The 22,250-nt window shown below is 37.2% G+C and overlaps 1 protein-coding gene and 1 long non-coding RNA gene across 2 annotated transcripts in view; one reads left to right on the forward strand and one right to left on the reverse strand.

The window, feature by feature from the left end:
• TTLL7 (tubulin tyrosine ligase like 7) overlaps positions 1-22,250 on the forward strand; it is a 201,875-nt gene that overhangs the window by 166,587 nt on the left and 13,038 nt on the right. The window lies entirely within an intron of this gene.
• Positions 17,321-22,024, reverse strand: LOC145506161 (uncharacterized). The gene is made up of 3 exons (XR_014053584.1): positions 21,966-22,024; positions 19,633-21,091; positions 17,321-17,528 (listed from the first exon to the last, which is right to left on the reverse strand). It is a non-coding gene; the product is annotated as an uncharacterized LOC145506161 (long non-coding RNA).

A 22,250-nucleotide genomic window follows, 5' to 3' on the forward strand; every position in this document is an offset into this window, starting at 1 on the left:
GATAAGGCCAAATCTTAAAAATGTCAGTGACAAATGATTTATTATACTTATTAAATTCATGTTTTATGGATCTTTAGATACTGTCAACCTCTGGGGGGGCATTTACCAGGGTGAGGGCAGAAGCAGAAAAAAAAAAAAGGTCATGGCTACAAATAAATGCATCAGTTCTATGCTTTAAGGAAAGTTATTTTCATGTGATTTTAAATTTAGGAAAATTCAGGAAAAAAAAAATATACCCAAAGCATTTATTTATATAAGACTTACTTTTAGAAGTCTTTGTAGGAAGAAGCTTGTGGATTTTATGAATTCTATGTAAATATTTGCATGCTTTCTGTAGCTTGCTCTTGGGACTGTTGACAGGCATGTGTTAGGAATGTTAATGCCACAAGGAGGCATTGCCCTGTGTCACTGTGCCCTTGAGGTCTGGTACTGCTCTTGTCCTTTCATACTTAATTTTGGAAAAACAGTAATTATACTTAACATTCTGGTACTAACTCTATACTAACCACAGTTACCTCAGAGTATAACAAATTTCGTGTATTCAGTGAGTCACTTACTTTTTAAAACATACACATAAAACATCCCTAGATCATGTATATATGTACATACACATATATACATACTTATAACTGCAAAATCCCTATTTTAAAGTTGTAGCTTAGGAATTATTCCGCACATTTAAAAATATTTTACTTCAGAGTTCTTTATATAGAAAATTCCCCTAAAGAATTTAAAATACAAATTAAAAGAATAAAATTTTGACTTGCAGACCCATTAATCAATCAATCAATCAAAAAGCTATTAATAGAACACACACTATGTTCCAGGCAGTTTGATAAGTACTGGAGATTCAAGGTAAAATATCTCTGCCAGTGGAAGGAGAGCCTACCAAAGTCAAAGTCCTTGAAAAGTAGAAGGTGTGCTTAATGAACAGAGAAAGGCTGTGACAAGAGGCAGGGATTGGCCCGTGACAAGTCAGGGAGGGCAGTGCAGATGAGAATGGAGAAAAAGGAACTAGTCACATGGGCCTCTATAGCCCATGGAGGCTGGATATTTATTATTGGATATTTATCATTAAGTTCCATGAAAAGCCACTGGATGCTTTTAAGCAGAAAAGTGAGGTGCTAGTATACCTCTGAAGAAAGATCATTCTTACTGCTTTGTAGATGACATTGTAGGATGTAAAGAGTGAACATAGGAAGGACATTTGGGAGGCTGCTAATGTTAGTAGCTTTCATTAGGATGAAAGAGAAGATGAAGATGAAGATGTAGAAAACAGGAGAAATCTAAAATATTTGGGAGGTAAAGCAGTAAGACTTGCTGGTGTTGGGAGTCAGTAAAGGGAAAGAATCAAGGATGGTTTTAGATTTTTTTGACTTGAACACCTGAGTGTATGGTTTATTGACATTTACTGACATGAAGAGGAAAGGTTTGTAGGGGACTGGGGAATATAGAATTTATTTTTAACATGTGAGATTTGATATTCAAGTGGAATTATTAGGAAGATTGTTGTATATAAAAATAGCTACTATTTTCCTATCCATTTTCAAATGAGAGAACTGAGGCAAAAAAGGTTAAGCAACTAACTGAAGATAATCCAGCTTAGTTTAGTCAGTGGATCTAGGATTACAATCCAGGAAGTTCTGACTCAGAGTCTACTCTGTGGGCCACTTCTCTGTCATTTTGGTGGTCAAAGTTGGAGATATTTAAAACCATGGCGTTGAAATAAATTCACTTTGGAAATGAAGGCAGATAGAGAGTAAAAAGACTCATAACCTGAATACCCCTGCATTAGAGGTAGTGCATGAGATAAGAAGATAGCAAGGGAGACTGAAAAAGAGAAGCCACTGAGGTCTAAGGAAAACCAGGAGTAGGAAGGGTCATAGGCGCCAAGAGGAGAAATTGTTTCAAGGAGATGAAAGTTGCATAGACAATGGGGAGTGAGATGAAAAGAGAGGTGAATTGGTGAATATGAGGCTGCCTCTGACCTTCACAAGTGCTATTTCAATAGAGTGGCTGGAAAGGAAGCTAGTTTAAATTAGATTGACTATATTATGGGAAGTACAATACCTTCAAGGAATTAAGAATTAAGAAGGCATATCCTGTTGCTACATACGTGTAATATGGATAGTGAATTTCATTCTGTTTGGGGCAATAATGTGGAGAGCATGGGCTCTGGAGTCTGATAGACTTGAGTATTAATTCTAAATCTAATACTTGTTCTGTCATCTTAAGCCTTTTACAAGAGTTTTTAAGCCTCTTTTTATCTTAAGCTTCTCTGAGCCTCTTTGTTTATCTGTAGCATTTGTTTCATGCAATTCTTGGAAGAGGCTCTGCTGGTTATCTCCTTGCTTTTCCTTTTGTAAAATTCTATTCCCTTTACTTGAAATATGTCAAAATCTCCACCTGCCCCTAACGTCCTCATTACTAACTGCCTTCATCCTTTATGTTAAGGCTTATTTACATTTCTAAAGTCAAAACCTCTACACTCTTAGTAAATTGTGTGACAATTAATTAAAAAATAAGGTTCCTGTCTTTTCATTTTGTATCTCTAAATACCTATCTGATTGTGTGGTATAGAGTATACATTCCAAATATTTCAAATGAATTGAATCATTTTAGTCCCATGGTGTGAGTTGAGCATGAAGCCAGTAAGGACTGTTGCGCAAGGAGAACCGAGAGAACTGGAGCTACACAGATGCACTAGGCTGTGGTGAAGTGGTACAATCCATTTTCACTTTAAAATCCAAACGCAGACATGTGACCAAAGAGCTTTCAAACTTCTCCCATCACACAACATAGAGAGAAGGCAGCTGTCAGAACAAAGGATCGAAGGTCCCCACAGAGAGAAGCCAGACATGCTTGTTGTGCAGTGTTAGAGAGACAAGGAGCTGCAGCAGTTTACAGCTGTGGCCCGGAGTGCATAAAGTGGATCGGAGGAGGCGAAGTTTTCAAGAGAAACCAGTTGATAATATATTCACTCAGTACTCTGGACCTAAGACTAGGGTAAGCCTTCATAATAAAGAGTCCCCAAATAAGAATGAATAAGGTGCATAAGCTAATTTTTTGAAATTTGGAGTTTCACAAGATAGGGTGTAATTAATGTACATGTAAACTTGATCTCATTTTGTATGTGGCAGTTAATTATGTAAAGGCATGAAATATAGTGAAATGGTGATTGAGCCAGGTTTGTTCTTATGTTATTTTCTAGGTATGACAGTATTTTTCTTCTTGCTCAAAATCTGTACATTTCCTGATTTCTTTTACAGGCATTTCTTACTGCTTTCAAATTAAATACCTTTATTCTGGCCCACATACTAAGAACATAAAAGAAATGAGGTCAAGTCTAATGAAAATCATAGAGTGAGAAATTCGTTATCAGACAATGGGTAGAAATGAGAAATGAATGTAATCATCCTCTATTATTTATGAGTTTTTATTATTATCATTATATTTCATAAGAAATTATTTGGGGATATAATCCAAGCATCTAGATATGAAAGCAACCTCAAAGTTGTTAACTCAGAGGGTAGAAAACCTGCTTGTCTGTTGAGTTCTACTGACTTGTATAGGGAGAAATTTACCTAAGGGCTGTGCCGTGCTGTGCTTAGTTGCTCAGTTGTGTCTGACTCTTTGCAAGTGCATGGACTGTAGCCTGCCAGGTTCCTCTGTCCATGGAGTTCTCTAGGCCAGAATGCTGGAGTAGGTAGCCTTTCTCTTTTCCAGGGGATCTTCCCAACCCAGGGATCGAACCCAGGTCTCCCACATTGCAGGCAGATTCTTTACCACCCGAGCCACCAGGGAAGCCCAAGAGTACTGGAGTGAGTAGCATATATCTTCTCCAGGGGAACTTTCTGACCAAGGGATAGAACCCAGGTCTCCTGCATTGCAGGTGGATTCTTCACCAGCTGAGCTACCAGGGAAGCCTCCCTACCTAAGGGCTACCTAAGTAGTAAAGAGGCATTTTAAGTGTAAAAATTATGATTTGAGATTAGGGAACACAAAAATCTAACAAATCTAACAAAAATAAAATAAAATATACTTTCACTTTACTCATTAAGTAAAGGAGAAGAAATATAAAGAAGTTTGAGGTGAAAGGAGGGAGAGGACCAGGAAAAGAAATAGACCTCTGACATTCATGTGGACAGCCAACAAGAGAGGGAAGGAGAATCAGATTTCACTGCAAACACAGCAATGCAAGTATGAATGCAAAGTTTAATAGGCACACCCCATTTATCTAGATAAATTGAACAGAAAAAAAGAAGAGAACACTATATAAATACACTAAATAAAACAGATTATGAACTCCCTAAAGGCAAGGCTTTTTCTCGTTTATCTTTGTGTCTTCAATTCCTAGCACACCAAAGTAAGGTCTTAGTAAATGTTTGTTAAAATGTTAAAAAAAAGAGAAGAAAACAAATTTTTATTGAGCAATATCTCACCCTGTAGCCTACAAAGGTACTTTGCAACTATAGGTATGAATAGAATATATAAACTGTAGTTACTCATCCAAGAGCTGTAAGAGATTTGTTGAATACTGAAGGTTTTTTCATTATGCTTTAGCTTATTGATATGGAAAGCAATGGAAGGATTTGTGACTTATAATTGTTGAGGTCAATACTGATAGATTCTGAAATGGTCAATACAAACAGATTTCAAAAGATCCCGAAAAAATTTCTAAGTGAAATGAGATATTTACCTGTGAATATCTAGAGAAATGTGGAATGTACTATGAACACTTTATGACCTGATAAATTTTAGGTATTTAATTTTGAAACCTGGGTATTACTGAATTCCATATAGAGCCTCTTTAAATACCTGTGTTGATTTGACTTTAGAATTTCTCATAGTTATACCATCTCTGCATATCCTCCTTCTTCTCTTATCAAGTTTTTGATAAGAAACTTATCTGACATACTTAGAGTTTTTAGAAAATAATAAAATAGTCTTGCTATACTACTCTTCATATTTGAGACCTTGGGAGAAAGTAGTTTGAAGGCCCACTATCCAGGAAAGCCCATTTCCCCACATAATTTAGTTGTGAAAGTTGTCACAATAGCTAGTGTGACAACCAGTGGTAAGATGGAAACTTACCTTGCAGTATTCTGCTTTTTTTAGGTTGTCAGATTTTATTGTTGATGTTGTTGTGTTTTTCCCCTAGGTAAACTTTGATATTTACACCTTATCCTAAGAGAAGCAATGATAACGATGGTGTTTTGGCATGGGGGCTACTAAGGGCATTGGGTGAGAGTAACATCCAATACAACCCATGTACAGAAGTTGGGGGCAGGTAGCCTCTCCTGCTACTGTCATATCACCACACTGACTCCAGTGCACTCTGTTGGAGACTTTCAAGTGACCTGAGCTTCCGGAGCATCAGTGGGAGGAGGTGGATTGTCCATAAAGGATGATTCAGATAGGGCTGAACAGATAGGCATGATAATCAGGTGATAAGCAGACTACAGTGAATAGTAAATTCCTGGATGTAATAAAAGAGCAGCCAATAGAATTTCTTAGCATCAATGACGTGTAGTGGTCCACTGGATGCTCTTAGAATGGACATGGGACAAGAGACTGTTTTCTATGCCTCAAAGGAAATGGCAACCCACTCTGGTATTCTTGCCTGGAAAATCCCATGGACTGAGGAGCCTGGTATGCTACAGTTGATGGGGTTGCAGAGTCGGACACGACTGAGCGGCTTCACCTCATGGTGCTGATAACATATACCTTTTGCTCTGGCAAAGGCTGAGCAATTTCAGAGTGCATTTTATTCTTCCTCTAGGCTCAGGTCTCTGTCTTGAGCCTCAGGGACCTCTTCCCTTAGTCACATCCTCTTTCGTTATTGTCTTTCCTCTTCCAGCCCCCTGAATCTTTATCTCCTCTGGAGTGCAGTAACCTGACTCACTTTTGGTCTTTCTAATTAGTGTTTATGGCATAAACTTTATGTCCCAAGTTCTTCCAGTGCTTTGCCTTTTTATTTCTTACCCAATTCCCCAAACCATAGTTTTGAATTAAAAAAAAAAGTCTCTTTCTTGCAAAAAAAAAAAAAAAAAGTCTGGTTCTTGCAAGGAAGAGCTTTAGCATTCACAATTTGATTTCTGCTATCAGTTTCACAAATCTTTAAAATTTAAAAGCTGAGGACTGACTGTTTGTTTCTCTTCTCTCTCTCTTCTCATGTTATAACAATACTGATCTTCCAGAGACAAAAAAGACTATTCATTATTGAGTGATGGTTCATCAAGACTTTGTGGGGCTTACAGAGCCACCTGTGATGGAAGAAGTGGCAGCATTAAGGCAGGCCTCTGCTCCCATCAGTCGGTGTTACACAAATAAGTATTTTTCATAGAGCAGGTTCTCCATGTAATCAGGATCCAGGTGCTTATATGGGACGTGTGTGTGTGTGTGTGTGTGAGAATCATAAGAAATTAAGTGGAGAGTGCCCATATCAGCCTGGGTATCTGAAGCACCCACAAATGACCTCAGCAAAAAAGCTAACATGTGAATATACAGATAGGAGGATATAAAGCATTAGAGACAGCCAGTACAGAACTTTAAGCATCATTGCCTAAATAACAATATTTTGTCCCTTTTTCTGGACATCTCTCTCCCTGCTCTAATTCTAGAAAAGCCACAGTAGATGGTAAGAAAGGAGAAGAACAGATCATGTCCAGGTTTTCTATTATAGGATCCTGAACTCAGGTTGGGTCTGATCATGCTGGGAAGAGAAGAGAAGTTTTGAATGAGATGTGAGATTAAAGTTTCACATTTAACAGAACCTTTTATTATCTGGAAGTGAGTCATAGTTACTGAAATTGGACTGATTTTTTTTTTTTTATACTGAAAATTACTGGAAAGTTACCTGAGCTGCCTGAAAAGTCATTCAGGTATGGGAGAGGGGAATCTGACATGTTGAAAGGCAGTGGTAGGAGGAAAAATACAGCTGCTTCCTGTTTGTACTCATTATGTTCAACCCTTTCAATAGACTGGTTACACATCTATTGATTCTTATGTAGTCATAAAATGACTAATAGCAACCCACACTACATCCCAAATGTGAGAGTCAAAAGACGGAGGATCCCAGGCAGAGCGTGGAGAGACAGATTCCTCAGCTCACGTGGACAGAGAGGGACACAGCAGCTCACATGCATGTCTAGCGCATCTATGCATGGAACACTGACTATCCTCCTTGTTTTCTTCAAGCCCCAGCCTGAATTCATTAACATTTTTCTTTTACTTTCTTGCTCATCCTATGTTTTCTAATTTCTTTTGAGGATCATCCTCACCATCACCTAGGCTTGACCTTGTCTTTGACACCTTTCACAGCTTCATCATTCCTGTTTAACAGGCAACAAGCCTATAAATCTACCTATGCAACGGCCCTCAAAACTCCTCTGGTTTAAGATTTTACTGCTTCTGAATTGAACCATTTATTGATTTATTCACAAATGTAGGAAGGCCTCTGATGAAGCACCTAGCTAGAAAGAAATACTACTAGTTCTCTGGGCCCTAATGGTTGAGAGAGTGATGGACTTGTGAGTAAATCATTGCAATGCAATGTGGTGAGTGTGGTAGTAGAGACACAGTCCAGCTGCTATGAAGTCTGGTGAGGGGATGAGCAACCTACTTAGCAGAATGGAGAAGACTCACCAGGGGAGGGGCATCAGAATTTGTCTTTAAGGATGAAATACAGAGACGTGAAAAGGAAGGGGGAAAACCAGCCAGCAGGAAAGCATCAAGTAGAGGGAGACCATTCACAAAAGACAATGAGAACTGCCAGTAGTTCCTTACAGCTGGAGCCAGAGAGGGCCATGGGAAGACAGAGATGGGGCTAAAGAGAGACAGTTTACCATTTTACATTATTCCTTTCGAACAGATTCCCAGGAACAAAATGATATTAGTATGTCTTCCAGGAGAGAAGGGGAGCACAGGACATGGCAACAGAGGCTGAATGGCCTTTAGGACATGTTGGGAGGATGTGTGGGTGGGTATGTGTGTATGTGTGGGTATGTGTGGGGGGAGTGTGTGTGTGTGTGTGCATGTTTGTGTTGGAAGCAAATAAAAGGTGGGTTAGAGGTCTGCTTTTGGCTAACGAAGTACATACCATGTCTTTTGTTTAATAGGCAGCAGGGAGTCATCAGTGGTTTTAAGTACGGTGGTGAGGAGTATACATACAATTTAGGAACATGATTCCAGCAATAACAAGAAAGTAAGGCAGAAGGTATCGCTGTCATCTAGGTGAGAAGTAACAAGGACATGAAGTGGACAATGAGGATGGGTATGAAAAGAGGAGACAAACTGAATGAGAGGACATTGAAAGTAGTGGCTCCCAACTTGGTTGTGTATCAGGTCACCTGTGGATTATTATAGCTATAGATTCAAAGGCTGTACCCTGGGCCACCTCAGTTAGAATTTCTTAAAACTGAAGACTAACCAAATTTGTGAACAATGGCACTGATTGGTCTGCCTTTGCCTTCTCTCCTACTTCCTTTTACTAGTAGCTCCAATCCTGTCTATCCACCTAGTTACTCTGAACATCTACCAGCTACTGTTAGTGCTCCACTACAAGTCCCTTCTCTGTCTCTTTACCTTCTCTGTCTCATTACCTTCTTCTGGAATGTCCCGTATCCTACTTCTCTGTCTGCCCATCCTTGGAGGACGATCTCAATTGAAATTTATCATGTAAAGCTTACCCACATCCCTCCTCCTCTTGCCTCCCCCAGTGAATGGGATGATAATCCCATGAAGCTTTACCTTCCCTCAAGCTCTAGAATAGTTTACTGATAATTCACAGTTGGAACCATCACTTTTTACCATGCAGTAAAGTTATATATGAATATATCTTATCTCTTTGATCAGGCTGTGAACTCCTTAGGTAAGGGATTGTGTCTGGCACATGATAGGTGCTCAGTAGATAATAGCTAAGGGAATATTGGTAATCACTTTTACTAGCTCATGACAAAGAATATATGATCCCCCCACTTCTCAATGCGGGGAAGACATAACTTTTAGAAGATACAAAGCAGTTTCAATTGTCTTCCAGTTTGATCAGTTATCTTTAAAATTTGGCACAATTGAGGAATATATTTTATAGCATTAAGATCTAAATATATAAATACTATTCATTTCTTTAAGTAGGAATTAATTCCTTTTCAAAGAAAAACTGCAATCTTTCAATTGCAAAATTCACAAAAATGACTCCCATAATTCTGTTTTAAAAAGCAGAGGAGAATCTCAGAAAAACAAACATAGTCAGGTAACTGCACCCACATTATTGTGACATGTTGCAGCTCTCTAGGAAGCCCATATTAGATAGCTTTGCTATTTCCAGCAGGCATCTTTATATTTTTTCCGTGTATACTAAGTGGCTTCCTTAAGGTTTACTGGAAAACTAAATTTTTTTCTAGTAAATTATGAGCAATATGGATGAATGGACATGTAGTATTTCATTTTTGCCTCATTATGCCTTAGATTTGGGATCTCCAGTTTTGTAAATGATAGCTATGATATATCAGGCCATCTTTACACATGCTCATGCTTGAATGCATTCTGCTTCTCCTCCCATATGGAACAATGTCAATCATTGATGTACAGCTGTTGTTAAGATACATCCTATGTCTACCGAAAATAACCTGTAAGTATTTGTTATGAAATAATGCATAAGATTGCAGGAAAACACAGGAGAAAAGGTCTTGGCTTAAAAAAGGAAACAGGCAAGCAAAAAATAAAAAAAAATAAACCCATTGGCATAATTTCAGGTAGAGGGAGACAGGAGGTATTGCCTTTTCTCATGGCTCCAAGTTCCCCTTGCAGCTCCTGCTACTCCCTGGGTGATCGGGACTTTTGCCATCATCTTTCTGAATCTGTTTCGTCATTTGTTTGTAATTCTTGGAGTTGACAGCATTTTGTGAGGAACAACAAATAAAAATGCCTTGAAAGTGTTTCGCATGCCTACAGTACTCTGTAAATGCTTAATGGTAATAATATACAGTAGGGCATCTTCCCTTGAAAACAGCAGGAGCATTTCCTTACATAATGACCTGACAGATGGGTTATGGTATCTAATCCCCTTAAACCTCCAAAGCTCTTTGATAGTGGATGTTGTAAAAGGCCAGATTAGAGCACATGCTGCTCTTTTATTGAGCCCTTTCTTTCAGTGTCTATGACATATTCAATTGCTTCCTTCTCTAAGTATGTTCCGTGTTAACCTACTACCTGCAGGAACAATTAGGAACAGGAATAGAGACTAAAGGAGAGTGCACTCCAGTAGGAAAAATTAGTTAATGCTTGTTGTCCCCAGTATTAAAAATCTACTTTGGCCTTCACATGTGGCTTTTATCGAAGGTTTCTGCCCTCCTAATTCCTGACTATTAATCTCAAGCTGTGGGTATTTGTGAATGTTGAACACAGGCTGTGCGTGCGTGTGTGTGTGTGTATATGTGTGTGTGAGATAGTCCTAAGTGGTGAGAATGAAGCTATAGTGATATTAATTCTAAACCAGTGAGGCTTACAGAAATCACAGCCAGTTTAGGATATTTGTAACATTAACGGAAGAGTTGGAGTTTACAATCTGTTCAAAATGAGAAAAGGGTGATTACCAGTTATTCTGCTGTAACCTTAATTCAGCTCTTGAACCTGCACTGGACCAAGAAGTTTTTTACAATTCCTCTTTGTGCAGTGCTTGTCTTTTGAAAACCCTTTGTGACAATCCCTTAACCCAAATTCATTATCATTCCTTAGTGACAAACTTTTCTTTATTTGCATGCTGGAAGATGCGTAAATTGTGAAATCATCCAAAAGAAAAAAGAGGAGTGATAGTAGCTTGTGTGTGTGTATGTGTGTGTGTTTGTGTGTGTGTGTTTGGCAGTTGAGTATCTGCCAGCACTGTATTAAACATTTTAAATGCACTATCTCTTTTAATTTGAGGTGTTTAAAGAGATCAGGATGAGTGCTCATAAACCTGTCTGAAGAGCCCCTGCATTTAATGCTGAATCCACCTCATCTCACCTTCTTAAGAATGCCACTTTTATGTTTGGGTCTTCTTTCCCTGCATTTTCATGTACTCCTTCTTTTCTGAATCATGGTACAAAAGTGCTGAAATATCACTCGACTTCATAAAAGCAACATTACTTAGACCCCATATTCCCTTCCTTTTCCTTCTTTTTTCTGAGTCTCCTTATAGCAGAACTTCCCAAAAGAGTTATTCCTACTTGGTATCTCAAATTCTCTTTTCCTATTCTGTTTCTCATCCTCTTTATTTCTCTCTCTCCCTCTTTCTAACTCTCACTTTTTTTCTTATTGAGATATATATATATATATATCTGAATATTCCCCAACCCAAAAGCAATCACCATTCTGATTTTTCATACCCATATTTGTTCTGTCTGTTCTGGATTTCATGAAATAATAAAATATGTGTTCAGCTTTTTTTGGCTCAACATGACATTTGAAATTTATCCAACTGTTGCTTGTATCAATAATCCATTCTTTTTTGTTACTGCTGAATATTAACCCATGGTATGAAAATACCATGGCTGCTTTTTGTTTTTACTGTATTCTCTTATTGAGATTTTTCATGTTTCCATTTTTTGGCTAATATGAATAAGGTCCCTACAAACGTTCTTGTACAAGTGTTTGTCTTGGCATATGTCATTATTTCTACCAGGTAAATATCTAGAATAGGAACCACTAGGTAATCAGAGTAAATGTATATTTCACTGTATAAGAAACTGCTAGTTTTGAAAGTGGTTGTAGCATTTTTATACTCCTGCCAGCAGTATATGAGAGCTCCAGTTGCTACACATTCTCATCAACATATGATTTTGTCAGTATTTTAATTTAAGCCATTTAAAAAAAGTGTGTGTGAGATGGTACCACATTCTGGTTTAAATTTGCATTTCTCTGATGAGCACTTTTTGTGTACTTATTGGCCATTTGTGTATCTTTTTTGTAAATTGTCTGTTCAGTCTTTTGCCTATTTGAAAAAATCGGGTCACTTTTCTTTTTATTGTTGATTGTAGTAGTTTCTTTTATACTCTGTATACAAATCCTTTGTTCGCTATATACACTATAGGAGTTCCTTGCAGTCCACTGATCTGCCTTTTTATTTGCTTAAATGGTATATTTTGTCAAGGACGAGTCTTCAATATTGATGATGTCTACTCAATATTTTCTTTTATGGTTAATGATTTTTGGTACCTTATTTAAGAAATCTTTATATATCACAGGTGATTAAAATATTCTTTATCTTTTCTTCGCCAAGTTTTACAAGTTTAGTGTTTACATTTAGTTTACATCTCAAATTAGTTTTTGTATATTGAGTGAGATTGGGATGAAGTTTATTTGCTTTTCCATAAGGATGTCCTGTTGTTTCAGTTCTGTTTGTTGAAAATATTTTCCTTTCCTCATTGAACTGTCATGTTATTATACTTTAGTCAAAAATATCTTTGATCACATATACACCCTCACTTTTTTCTTTACACAGATTATTTTTTCTATCATTACACTAACACTAAATTTATACCACATAATCATGGTAGCTTTATATTAAAGTCTTGAAGTCAAATAGTGTTATCAATATAGTTTTATTGTGCTTTTAAAAAATGTTTGGCTATTTTAAGTCATTTATAGAATGATATAATTTTATGACATATTTGTTAATTTTTTACAAAATTCTTCTAGAATTTTTATTGGTTACATTGACGCTATACTAATTTGTGTAAAATTAACATCTTAGCATTATTGAGTCTTCTAATCTTTGAATATGGTTTATCTCTATCCATTTACGTTAAGAATTCTTTAGTATTTCACAGAATGATTTGAATGTCAATATACAAGTCTTGAGTTTTTTGTTAGATGTATTCAAAAGTATTATACATTTTGGATGCTTTTTAAGTGGAAAACTTATTTTCTAAGTTTTTGATGATAGGATACAAAAATACAATTGCTTTTATTTATTACTTTGTATCCTAATACTTCTTGTGGTAGCTTTTTCATATTTCTGCCTTGGATGAGAACATCTGGAGGTTTTTCCTTTCTACATAATATGGCTCCTCAATTTCTGGTGTTTGGGTTACTTGTGGTTCTTTGTGTGCTCAGTATTTCATTGGTCTTATAAACCTTTATTTTATAGCTTATCTGATCTGCCTTGTCTTGGTTATTATGGTGAGGGTGATAGTGTCTTGTAACTCTCTGTATCTAAGCCAGAAATATACTTCCTGTCTTGATCTCTTGTCCTGCCCACTAGACGTTTATCATTATTTTTATTCTTCTCAAACAACTGTCTTTTGGTTTTGTTAACTTTCCCTGATGTTTGTTTTCTATTTATTTGTTTTCTGCCCCAATATTTTTATTTTATTCCCCCTACTTACTTTGGTTTTCATTTGCTCTTCTTTTTCTAGATTCTTAATGTAGAAATTTATATCACTATTTTTACACATTTTTTCCTTCCTAACATATGTGTTTAAATGCATAAATTTCCTAATTAAGCACTGCTTTAGTTGCACAAATTTTAATATGTTGTATTTTTATTGGTATTCAATTAAATTAAAACTGATTTATTCTTGGTCCATGGGTTATTTAGAAATGTGTTACTAAAATTAAAAATAAATGTCAATTAGGTCAACTTTGTTATTCAAATCTTTGTCTTGACAGATATTTTTTCTAGTGTTTCCATCAGTTTCTGAGAGAGGAATGTCAAAGGAATCAACTGTGATTATAGATTTTAGTTTATCCTTTTAATGCAGTCAGTTTTTTCTTGCTATATTTTGAAGTTCACTAAGATTATTATATGTGCATTGAAGGACCTCGAAAGAGTAAAAACCAATGGAATAAGAGAAGATATTTGCAAATTATATACCTAATAAAGGATTAATATAGATTATATAAAGCACTCCTACAACTCAACAATAAAAAAAGAACAATCCCAATTTTAAAAAAAAATGGGCAAAGGAACTAAATAGACATTTCCAAAAGAAGACATACAAAAAAAAAAAACAAAAAAAAGAAGACATACAGATGACCAACAAGGATTAAATCTGTTCTATATCACTAATCTTTAGAGAATGTTATTAAAACCACAATGAGATACTTTACATCCATTATGATAGTTATTACATATTTAAAAAAGAACAGAAAATAACAAGTATTGATGAAGATGTGGAGAAATTGGGACTCTTGTGTACTGCTGATGGAAATGTAAAATGGTGCAGCCACTGTAGATGACAGTATGGCTGGTCCCTTAAAAAATAAACAGAATTTCTATATCCTCCAGCAATTCCATTTCTGGGTATATGCCCAAAAGAATTGAAAGCAGGGAATTGAACAGATATTTGTAAGATCATTTTTGTAGCAGCATTATTCACAATAGCCTAAAAGTGAAAACAACCAAAATGTCCCTTGACAGATGAATGGATAAACGAAATATGGTGTATACATGCAATGAAATAATGCTTAGTCTTAAAAAGGAAGGACATTTTGACACGTTTCACAACACGAATGGACTCTGAAGATGTGCAAAGTGAAATAAGCCAGACACAGAAGGACAAATATCATATGATTCCGCTTGTATAAGGTACTTAAAGTAGTCAAGTTTATAGAGATATAAAATAGAATGGTGGTAGTGAAGGGGTTGGGGCAAGGGGAAATGGGAAGTTATTGTTTAATGGGTATAGAGTTTTTATCTGGAAAGATGATGATGTTCTGGAGATGAATGGTGCCCAAGGTTGGACAACACTGTGAATGTATTTAATGTCATGAACTGTACACCTGAAAGTGGTTAAATGGTAAATCTTATGTATATTCTCCCACAATAAAAATGATTTTTATGTCTTTCAGGTGAATTTACATTTTTAATGTTATAAAATGTTCCTCTTTATATCTGGTAATGCTTCTTGTCTTGAAGTCTCTTTTGCCCGATACTAGTAAAGCCATACTTGGTTTCTTATGGTTAGTGATTACATGACATATCTTTTGCTATTCTATTGCTTTTGATCTCTCTGAATCTTTATTTAAGATTCTTGTAGAAGTCTGTTTTTTTCTACATAGCACATAGTTGTCTTGATTTTTTAACCAGACTGATAATCTCTGATTTTTAATTGGCTTAGACCATATGTATTTAATGTAATTATTGATGTGGTTGATTTACATCTTCCATCTTGCTATTTGTTTTCAATCTGTCCATCTGTCTACTTTTCTTTTTATTTTTTCCTGTATTTATTTTCTGTTTTTTAGTGTCATTTTATTTCACCTGCCAGACTACTTTCATTCATTGTGGTGAACAAAGCCAAACATAGTTCCACCTCAAGGCTTTGCCCTAATTATTCCTTCTACCTATGAAACTCTCCATGCAGATATCTTACAGCTTGGTTCTTCCCTTCCACTCTGCTCAAATCATCACCCTATTGATTAATGCTCTTGCACCATCTTATTTTTTTTATTATAACACTTTTACCACCTGACATTATATTTATATTTGTTTGCTGATTTTCTTTCTCCTCATATCAGGATGTAGTCAACAAAACCCAGATCTTTGCCCTTTGTTTTGTTCATGAACATATCATTGGCACTTAGAAAGGAGCTGGCAAATTGAAGGATACCAGAGATATTTTTTGAATAAATGAATTAAAAAGACATGTAAAAAAGATTTAGAAGAGGATATTTAATTGTGGTGATTAAAAGAGAGTGGACCAGACCTATAATAATAGTGTCAACCAGATTAAAACACAAAATACTGAGGTTTAATTTAATTGTTAAAGACTGATGGTATAATATTGGAAGAAAAGGAAAAAAAGAAAGCTTTCAGAGCTTCTCAATTGTTTTTACTTCTGTGTCACTTGTCAAGGAAACTAATATTCAACTAAATATGACAGAACTGAAGTTACATAGAGAAAACAGATCCAAAGAGACAAAGAGATTAAGAAAACCTATATATCTAAATGATACTGTGTCCTTAATCTAGATGGCTATACTTCAAATGTCATTGTTTCTTTGACCATGGGACATTCTAGGAACCCTCTAGGGTTCAGATTGGCTGAATGGGAATTAAGGAAACAAAGCAAAATACCTAAGAACTTGCAGAAGAGTTACTCCTATTCACAGTGAAGTTAGACAGACATACAAGGCCCCTAAATATAAGAGAAGATAACACATTTTAATTCTAACCAAGACTCTAGTGATGTTAACAGGTCCTTTGAAATGGTAGATAGGGCATGGCAATAGTGTGTAACTGGTAGGTCATATTGTTCATCTTGTTGTAACAGATCAGTAACAGGAGTGTCAGAAGCAAGATCCAATCTCTGGCTGGCAATAAAGAGAAGAGTTCAGTAGCTAAAGCTTAGGAATTAGTGCCAGGCCTCAGTTCCAGATAAAAATTGGTCACAAGGGTAGTCAGGTATATGCTAACAAACAGTCCAATCTATATGTGCTCAATGTTAGAACAAAGAGCTAGAGGTCAAATCTCTTTTATATACTCAAGGAACAAAATTTACTATAGCATCATAGGGTATGAGAACTATAGACATATTCACTTCTTGGGAAGGATAGTACTTTGCCATAATCACCTCAGGGTCTATTCAAGGCTGATCCTGCCTGTAACTTCACATTACTTCCTGGACATCTGGAGCAGAGATCTTGAGAAATTGTGTGGGGAACAGAAGGCTAGACACATAAATGCCATTTTGATTTTTTAAAAAATGGGACAAGTGAATTCTCTGAACCACAGAGCCATTCACTCATTTTCAGCCAACCAACCAACCAACTAACCAGCTAAGCATCATTTATTGAGTGTCTACTGGATGCTAGGCACTGTGCAGGGCTCTCAGGACACAAGGCGGTTATGACTCCCTGCTATCGTGGGGCGTTCCATTTACCTTTATTAAACCCAAAGTTAAATTCTAGAAATTAACATAAAAGCACAGGCAAAACTATAGGTGAGCCAATGAATGGATAGCTGGATTTACTAAAAACAAGACATGTTAATCTAATTCTTTCTTTGTCAGCGCTATTTTACTAGAAGATCTTGGAATTGTATTATTTTATTTTGACTTTTTCCTTTGTGTCATGAGAGCTTAAATTGAGGAGACAAAAAGACTGCTTGGGAGTAAAATTAGTATCATAACAAGTTAAGCAACTATATCAAAATATTTCTGATGAATTCATCAATATTAATCTGATAGAAAGTTTATAACATTTCTGTCTTTAAACCTGTTCTGTACAACATTCTGTTGCTAGTGTGCTTGAAAATATTAATGGGTGATTTTCAAATTTGCTGATAGGATGAAGCTGAGAAGAATATCAAATATTTGATAAATAAAGACAAGAGATGAATTGGAAAACCTGTTCTCCACATTTTATTGGCTTCCATTAGAAGTTTACTTAGTCTTGTCTAATATGTTCAGCAAATGCTCTTTTAAAAACTAAATTCCAAGTAGATTCATGCTCCTTTCATCCTTAAAGACACTCCTGTGTAGAAATTCTGTGGCCATTTTAATATGGAAGACAAAATTACTAGTATGACTGAAGATATTGACAAGCTGAAGGGGTAAGCAAAATATAAAAAAGACAAATTTTTATGAGTTAACTGTAAGATTATGCATGTGGATTTAAATAAAAAATTGAATAAATGACAATGGTGCATACAGAATTAGAAAAAGGAGTAGGGGGCTTACCTTGACAACAATTTCTGTTAAAAATGATTTGGAAGTCTTATTAGTGAGCCATATGAGATATGGTAAACTAAAATGGAGAGGAATGGGTGAATTTAATCCAGATGACCATTATATCTACTACTGTGATCAAGAATTCCATAGAAGAAATGGAGTAGCCCTCATAATCAACAAAAGAGTCCAAAACACAGTACTTGGGTGCAGCCTCAAAAATGACAGAATGGTCTGTTTGTTTCCAAGGCAAGCCCTTCAACATCACAGTGATTCAAATCTGTGCCCCTGCCACCGATGCTGAAGAAGCTGAAGTTGATCAGTTCTATGATGACCTAGGAGACCTCCTAGAACTAACACCAAAAAAAAAAAAGTTGTCATTTTCATCATAGGGAACTGGAATGCAAAAGTGGGGAGTCAAGAGATACCTGGAGTAACAGGCAAATTTGGCCTTGGAGAACAAAATGAATCAGGGCAAAGACAAACTGACTTCTGCCAAGAGAATGCACTGGTCATAGCAAACACCCTTTTTCAGCAACACAAAAGATGACTTCACGAATAGTCATCACCAAATGGTCAATACTGATTGATTACATTTTTTGTAGCCAAAGATGGAGAAGCTGCATACATTCAGAAAAAATAAGACCCGGAGCTGACTGTGGCTGAGATCATCAGCTTCTTATAGCAAAATTCAGGGTTAAACTAAAGAGAGTAGGCCAACCAGGTATGACTTAAATCATATCCCCTATGAATATGCAGTGGAGGTGACAAATTGATTCAAGGGATTAGATCTAATAAACAGTGTGCCTGGAGAACTATGGACAGAGGTCTGCAATATTGTACAGGAGGCAGTGAACAAAACAATCCCAAAGAAAAAGAAAAGCAAGCAGGCAAAGTTGTTATCTGAGGAGGCTTTACAAGTAGCTGAAGGAAGAAAAGAACAAAAAAGCAAGGGAGAAGGAACGTGAAAGTCACTCAGTCATGTCCAACTCTTTGTGACCCCATGAATTATACAGTCCATGGAATTCTTCAAGCCTGAATACTGGAGTGGGTAGCCATTCCCTTCTCCAGGGGATCTTTCCAACCCAGGGATCAAACCCAGGTCTCCTGTATTGCAGGCGGATTCTTTACCAACTGAGCTATGGGGGAAGCTATGAGGGAAGCTGAAGGAAGAAGAGAACCAAAAAACAAGGGAGAAGGAAAAGGTACATCTAACTAAATGCAGTGTTCTAAAGAATAGCAAGGAGAGACAAGAAGGCCTTCTTCAATGAACAGTGCACAAAAATAGAGTAAAACAACGGAAGGGGAAAGATTAGAGGTCTCTTCAGGAAAATTGGAATTATCAAGGGAACATTTCACTCAAAGATGGGCATAATAAAGGACAGAAACAATAGAGATCTAGTAGATGCTGAAGAGATCAAGAAGAGATGGAAAGAATACATGGAAAAACTGTACAAAAAAGACCTTAAAGAATTGGATAACTATGAAAGTGTGGTCAATCACTCAGAGCTAGACATTCTGGAGTGTGAAGTCAAGTGGGCCTTAGGAAGCACTGCTCTTAATAAAGCTAGTGGATGCGATGGAATTCCAGTAGAGCTATTCAAAGCCCTAAAGGATGATGCTATCAGGACTGGAAAAGGTAAATTCTCACCCCAATTCCCACGAAGGGTAGTACTAAAGAATGTTCTAACCCTCAGACAATTGCACTCATCTCCCATGCTAGTAACGTCATGCTTAAAATCTTTCATCCTAGGCTTCAGCATTATGCAAACCAAGAATTTCCAGATGTCCAAGCTAGGTTTAGAAAAGGCAGAGGAACAAGAGATCAAATTGCCAATATTCACTGGATCATAGAGAAAACAAGGGAATTCCAGAAAAACATCTACTTCTGTTTCATTGACTACGCTAAAATCTTTCACTGTGTGGTTCATAACAAACTGTGAAAAACTCTTAAAAATATGGAAATACCTGACCATCTTACCTGTCTCCTTCAGTTCAGTTCAGTTCAGTCATTCATCTGACTCTTTGCGACCCCATGAACCACAGCACGACAGGCCTCCCTGTCCACCACCAACTCCCGGAGTTTACTCAAACTCATGTCCATTGAGTTGGTGATGCCATCCAACCATCTCATCCTCTGTCATCCCCTTCTCCTCCTGCCCTCAATCTTTCCCAGCATCAGGGTCTTTTCAAATGAATCAGCTCTTCTCATCAGGTGGCCAAAGTATTGGAGTTTCAACTTCAACATCAGTCCTTCCAGTGAACACCCAGGATTGTTTGCCTTTACGATGGACTAGTTGGATCTCCTTGCAGTCCAAGGGACTCTCAAGAATCTTCTCCAACACCACAGTTCAAAAACATCAATTCTTCTGTGCTCAGCTTTCTTTATAGTCCAACTCTCACATCCATACATGACTACTGGAAAATCCATAGCCTTGACTAGATGGACCTTTGTTGGCAAAGTAATGTCTCTGCTTTTTAATATGCTGTCTAGGTTGGTCATAACTTTCCTTCCAAGGAGTAAATGTCTTTTAATTTCATGCCTGCAGTCACCATCTGCAGTGATTTTGGAGACCAAAAAAAATAAAGTCAGACACTGTTTCCACTATTTCTCCATCTATTTGCCATGAAGTGATGGGACCGGATGCCATGATCTTAGTTTTCTGAATGCTGAGCTTAAGCCAACTTTTTCACTGTCCTCTTTCACTTTCATCAAAAGGCTCTTTGGTTCTTCTTCACATTTTGCCATAAGTGTGGTGTCATCTGCAAATCTGAGGTTATTTACAGTTCTCCCAGCAATCTGGATTCCAGCTTGTGCTTCCTCCAGCCCAGCATTTCTCATGATGTACTCTGCATATAAGTTAAATAAGCAGGGTGACAATATACAGCCTTGACGTTCTCCTTTCCCCATTTGGGACCAGTCTGTTGTTCCATGTCCAGTTCTAACTGTTGCTTCTTGACCTGCATACAGATTTCTCAGGAGGCAAGTCAGGTGGTCTGGTATTCCGATTTCTTGAAGAATTTTCCACAGTTTGTTGTGATCCATACAGTCAAAGGCTTTGGCGTAGTCAATAAAGCAAGAGTAGATGTTTTTCTGGAACTCTCTTGCTTTTTCGATGATCCAGCAAATGTTGGTAATTTGATCTCTGGTTCCTCTGCCTTTTCTAAAACCAGCTTGAACATCTGGAAGTTCACAACTCATGTTTTGCTGAAGCCTGGCTTGGGGAATTTTGAGCATTGCTTTGCTAGCATGTGAGATGAGTGCAATTGTGCAGTAGTTTGAGCATTCTTTGGCATTGCCTTTCTTTGGGATTGGAATGAAAACTGACCTTTTCCAGTCCTGTGGCCACAGCTGAGTTTTCCAAATTTGCTGGCATATTGAGTGCAGCACTGTAACAGCATCATCTCTCAGGATTTGAAATACCTGTCTCCTTAGAAACCTATATTTGGGTCAAGAAGCAACAGTTAGAACCCTGTATGGAACAACTGATTGGTTCAGGATTGAGAAACGAATACAAAAAGGCTGCCTCCTGTCACGCTATTTATTTAAACTATACACTGAGCACATCATAAGAAACACGGTGCTGGATGAGTTACAAGCTGGAATCAAGATAGGCTGGAGAAACACCAATAAAGTATGTGGGTGATACTACTCTAATGGAAGACAGTGAAGAGGAAATAAAGAGCCTCTGGATGAGGACGAAGGAGGAGAGTGAAAGAACAGGCTTAAAACTAAATACTAAAAAAAACTAAGATCATGGCATCTGGCTCCATTACTTCATGGCAAATAGAAGGGGAAAAGATGGAAGTAGTGACAGATTTTGTGTTCTTGGGCTCTAAAATCACTGTGGAAGGTGACTGCAACCACGAAATCAGAAAACGATTGCTTCTTGGGAGGAAAGCTATGACAAACCTAGACAGTGTGTTGAAAAGCAGAGACATTATGGTCTTTTATAGTCTTCCCACTGGTCACATATGGCTGTGATAGCTGGACTGTAAAGAAGGCAGAGCATCAAAGAATCCATGCCTTTGATGCCTGAGGTGCTGGAGAAGACTCCTGAAAGTCAGCAGGGAGATCAAACCAGCAAGGAGATCAAACCTCTTGGACCGCAAGGATCAAACCAGTTAATTTTAAGGGAAATCAACCCTGAATACTCATTGGAAGGACTGATCCTGAAGCTGAGGCTCCAGTATTTGGTCACCTGGTATGAACTGGTCACCAGCTGACGCACTGAAAAAGTCCCTGATGCTGGGAAAGATTGAGGGCAGTAGGAGAAGAGAATGTCAGAGGATGAAATGGCTGGATGGCATTACCCATGCAATGATCATGAGCTTGGGCAAACTTCAGGAGATGATGAGGGACAGAGAGGCCTGTCATGCTGCAGTCCATGGGGTCACAAAGAGTCAAATAGGACTGAGTGACTGGATAACAATGAGATATAGTCACAAACTAATATGATCTTACTTTGCAAAAATGAAATTGCAGTATCTGAACTGATCAAGGATCATCTGAAAGTAACACAGTCAACTTGAAGAGAATTAGAGACGGGAACCAGGAAGATTAAAGAAATGAAAACCTTGGCACGAGGAGGAAGATTG

The sequence above is a fragment of the Giraffa tippelskirchi genome, chromosome 5, assembly GCF_054371585.1.
Source record: "Giraffa tippelskirchi isolate mGirTip1 chromosome 5, T2T-mGirTip1v1.2.pri, whole genome shotgun sequence".
Classification (NCBI taxonomy): domain Eukaryota; kingdom Metazoa; phylum Chordata; class Mammalia; order Artiodactyla; family Giraffidae; genus Giraffa; species Giraffa tippelskirchi.